This window comes from Haplochromis burtoni, unplaced genomic scaffold, assembly GCF_018398535.1.
Source record: "Haplochromis burtoni strain Fernald_Lab_line unplaced genomic scaffold, NCSU_Asbu1 Contig_1333, whole genome shotgun sequence".
NCBI lineage: Eukaryota > Metazoa > Chordata > Actinopteri > Cichliformes > Cichlidae > Haplochromis > Haplochromis burtoni.
The window spans coordinates 49,487-54,312 of NW_024583694.1; the positions used below are offsets into that span (position 1 = coordinate 49,487).

Genomic DNA, 4,826 nt, shown 5'->3' on the forward strand with positions numbered 1-4,826 from the left:
AGGTAGCAGAAACATTTCAAACCTTCAAAGAAGAAGAAAAATCCTCCACTGGATAATTCACTGTGAAACTCTCCAACTCTTCATTCCACCTTAAAGTCTGTCTGACACTGAAATCCAAAGCAAAATGTGCGTTTGCTTTACAGACAGCAGTCCAACACAAACATACACACATCATCCAAAACACAGTCCAACATCCAAATCTCCTCCACTGCCAGCATGAATGATGGGAAAGAGAAGGAGGAACACTCTGACATTCAGGGTTAGAATGAGTTTCATGAAGCAGACTGTGAAGATCAAAGCTGCATTAGAAAGCTTACATGAATGAATGAGTGGACAGAAGTAGACAGTGATCATCTGAAGCACTTCAAAGGATTTAAATCATCACATTTCTCTTTATTTTTTATCAACTCCATTAGTTTCTAACAGTTTTTTCGTTTAATGAAGCTAACAGCAAGTTAAAAAGATGCTGACCAATAGATTTCTATTAAAGGTGATAATTTGTATATTAAAAAGTGCCGGTGCTTTGGCTCAGCAGGGATCAGCTTACAGTTAGAATACAGCTGCTGGATGGGATTAGCATGCCATAGCTATCTACCAAACTGCTAACTGGGGAATTTCAGGCCATCTATGAATCATTTTTGCTAACTGTTTATTCAACTTAGGCTCACAGGGCTGGAGCCTGTGCTCTGGCTGTCATAGGGCAAGAGGTGTGGTCCACCTGCACAGGTGAGTGGTCCATCACAGGGCCAACAGAGAGAGACAGAGAAGTACTCTCTCACATCCACGCCTACAGGCAATTTAGAAGCACCAATAAACCTAAGCAGCATTTCATTGGAATGTGGGATGTTATCCCACATTCCAATGAAATGCTGCCCAGCAGACCAACAACCTTCAACCTACAATCTTTTTGCTTTAAGGAACTAGTGCTAACCACTTTTCCCCATTTCAGCCCAAATCCTGCATCTTCCTGTTTCTGACTCTAGGCCAGCTCCACTAACACTTTCTCATCAGACACTGCCACCTAGTGGAGGAAGTATTAGTTCCATTTGAAGCTTCAGATTACAGTTAATTCCTTTAAAAAGAGTTGGAGGTGGTGGGGCCACAGGACCATCATCAAAGTGCCATAGGACACTTAACCTTTGTTTCCATATGCTGGGAACTTCCTGTTGTTCCAAGGAGGACTGGAAAATGTGTGAAAATCTCCCAGTCAGTTCCTCACAGCACACTTCAATCATTTCCCTCCCACAGCATCAGGACCAGGGCTTTTTCTCTCTTTGGTCCCACTAAGAGATTTCCACACAAACACCTCATCAGTGGGACTCTCAGAGCTACCAGCCCTTTGCTACAATCACAAAGCTCTTCATTGAAATCAATGATATCAAAGCTGGAATCAAATGAGTCCAAGTCTTCTGCTGATTCAGCATCACATTCATCTTTGCTCCTTGTTCTGCATCCCCACCATGGACTTCATTCCTTTCCAAGCCAGCCTTGAGTGTCCTTTATTCAGCTCATCCTCTGCTTTACTTTTACACCTGATTTTAGCTGCTTTATCTCTCTTTCAACAAGTTTCTGTGCCTCAATCTTTTTCTTCTCTCCCTCATAACAAGACAGCTTCTTCTGCCTGAGAACATGTTGGAGTGATTTACTAATCCAGGGCTGCTTATTGGGGAAAATACTTCCTGTTTTCAAAGTAATCCCCATTTTCCCGGAAAAAAATGTAAGTAGAAATAGATGAGCCAAGTGAGAATATGAGCCTTTAAAAAGTCCCAGTGGGTACAGTCAAAGCAGTCCCTCGGTTCCAGTATAGAGTCTTTGGTCCAGACTGGACTGAAACTGTGTGCCCAGTTTGAGCTCTCTACAGTACTGTGATCTGACAGACCCAGAGGGGCCATCACATCACATTTAGAAGCTCCCCTAATGGAGCCACAACACATGTCCAATACTTAGTCTGTCTTGTTGGACAAACTGGAAGAAATGATTCAAGGACTTAGTCACAGACCAGAGATTCAAATCTCCAAAATCCAACTGGCTGCATCAGGGCATATAGTCTGAAACTCTGCACAGCTTCCTGTTTGAAGCTGCTTCCTGTTGGCTTCAGCTGTTTAGAGTTTCAATTTTATAAACTTCCACATAAAAGATTATGAAACACTGAATGATATCTAATAAACTTACATTTTTCATCCTTTATACAGATTGTATCGCTGTGGTTTGTCAAAGATCAGCTGTGATTATCTGGCAGCAGCGCTGAAGTCCAACCCCTTCCATCTGAGAGAGCTGGACCTGAGTAAGAACAAACTGCAGGGTTCAGGAGTGAAGCTGTCTGAGCTTAAGGACAGTCCAGACTACAGACTGGAGAGTCTGGTGTAAGTAGAGTGTTGGAGTGAGTGGGTGGTGCATTCAGCAGTATTGTACTAAACACAGTCAGTATGAAGCAACGATCCAGTGTTTCCTGTAAAGCTGCAGCTTCTCAGTGAAGCTGTGAGAGGAGAATGGTGACAGGCTTCAGGATTGGACACAAACACTTCCTGTTTCTGCCTTTTTGTCACCTGACACGCTCTGATCAAACACTGTTAATAGCCAATCAGCTCTCTGAGCAAAGCAGCACACAGACCAATGACTGCATTCATTTCCAAGTTTAAAGCAGTGAAGAACACTCTGTAGGTGAGGAAGAATTTAGTGAGAGCAGATGTTTGGATGGAATTCCTCCAGTTAACAGCTGGAACCATCCATTTAGATTGTTGGGGTTCCTACAGAGCTCAGACTGGACAGACCAAGGTTCTTCTAATGAATGTCCAAGCTAAAATAGGAGTGAAAAACATTTTCATCAACTTCAATAAAAATCCAAAGATTAGAAAAAGTGAACCAACAATGAGTCCTAGTACAGTCCCAGCACTGAAGTCTCTGCTGCTCTTTATACTGGATGTGCTGCATCACTGACTGACAGCTGATGAACAGTCTCTGGAAACACTCGTTTATCTCCTCTGCTCTTCCTTCTTCTCTCTGCAGGTTAAAATGCAACAGAGGCTACAGCGTGTGTTTATAGACGCTCTGACTGGGCCATGTTACTGGGAGGTGGAGTGGAGAGGAGAGCTTCATCCAGCAGTGACTGACAGAGGAATGAGAAGAAGTGCAGATGACTGTCAGTGCTGCAGAGTGAACTGCTCTGAGAACAGCTCCACTGTCAGACACAATGTAGAGTCCAGCATCATCCCTGTGTGTCCCTCTGGATCTGACAGAGGATCATCAGTGTATCTGGACTGCTCTGCTGCTGCTCTGTCCTTCTACAGTCTCTGCACAGTCTCTGTCTGACACTGGCTTCAGACCCTCCTGGATCAAACTCACCTGGAAAGTCTTTCAAACACCTTTGATTAATAAATGTCATGTTTTAATAAGATAACTATCATGTTTTCATGTTTGTATGCAGTTTGAGCCTCAGTGGATAAATCAGGGCTTAATGTTTAATGTGGATACTAATGATCAATAAATGTTTTGATTTTAATCAAAGGAATGACTCGGACTGAATCTGTTCCTGCTTTTCTCTCATGTGGATCCGATCCAGACCTCCAGTTTCTGCCCTCCGCCTCACATTAGTCACCCAGCACCGCAGCTTTCCCATTAAAGCTAATAACATTTTCCAGTGTCCAGTCATTTATAATATTTAAAATTGATTAGGTTACTGTTTAAAATATAGCAATGTCACTTTTAGGAGTGGCTTCCTTAATCTTCCGGGATGATGTTCCCAAACCTCCACCCTGTGGCTCTCAGCCGGGTCTGTCACAGTAAATATGAGCATATGTGAAGCCTATCAGGGCTCTGTGTTTTACAGTCAGGCTACGTTCACATGTACACAGGTATTTTTGAAAAGGCAGATTTTTCTCTGCGTTTGCACCTTTCCTCCACACATAAACTGTTTTCGATTGCTGAAAACTGAGATTTTTAAAAACTCCTGCCAGGTTGGAGATTTTCAAAAACTCAGTTTTTGCGTTTGCGTGTGGACGAGGAAAACAGAGATTTAGTCACACAACCTCAAAGGCATGTGCGTGATGCTTGCGCCATGTTATTGTTTACATGAGATCATTTCTACAGTAAATGAATATCGTTGCTGTTAATCTGACTTTCTGCAGTTTTTACACACATATACACATGCAGTTACTGTCCCTCCATTTAGAAAGACAGAGGCGTCAGAGTGAACTTCGGACGTGGCTTCTACATTCAACACAGACACTCTCACAATGCGAATCCCAACATTAGTTTTGAATAAATTTAATTTTTTAAAATTAAATTACTATGCTGTATGCATTTGGTTCATTCCAGAGTTGTGAGTCTACACCAGCCAAACAAGTCTTTAGTTAATAACATTTGAAATGATGAAGGCACTTGAAAAGTAACACAAAAATAGCTGCCTTTTTAGAAAAATACAAAAGGGTTAGGGTTTGTGAAAGAGAACACAGTGAGCCCTCCCCACTTCGTCCGACGACTGGGTGGTTAGATAGAGGGCCACTGGAAATGCACGGGCCGCCGCACGTCATGCGTAGTCCCCCATTCCCCTTCCCCGTCTCAGTCCTCCTTTTTCTTACCCTGAAAAGCGACCGTTTCGCCCCCAGGAGACCCTGAGACAGCACTTTTGGTCATTCCCCATTATATGGTACCCTTTATTTAGTGACTTACCTGTTGTTTCAGTATTGTAGAACATTTTTCTTATGTACGTTTTCTTTGTCACATTACTCTACAAGTTTTTGTCAGTTGTTTATTTCCCATTTTTCAAATTTCAATTTTGTTTTTATGTGTAATTTTTGATTTTCAAGTTATGTCTTGTTTCTTTTTTT

The 4,826-nt window shown here is 42.3% G+C and overlaps 1 long non-coding RNA gene across 1 annotated transcript in view; it reads left to right on the plus strand.

Moving 5' to 3' along the window:
* Positions 1-3,370, plus strand: part of LOC102288563 — a 7,522-nt gene extending 4,152 nt beyond the window's left edge. Inside the window, exons 2-3 of the long non-coding RNA XR_317869.3 lie at positions 2,193-2,363; positions 3,007-3,370. This is a non-coding gene — a long non-coding RNA (uncharacterized LOC102288563). The remainder of the gene's footprint in view (positions 1-2,192; positions 2,364-3,006) is intronic.
* The last annotated feature ends 1,456 nt before the right edge of the window (positions 3,371-4,826 follow it).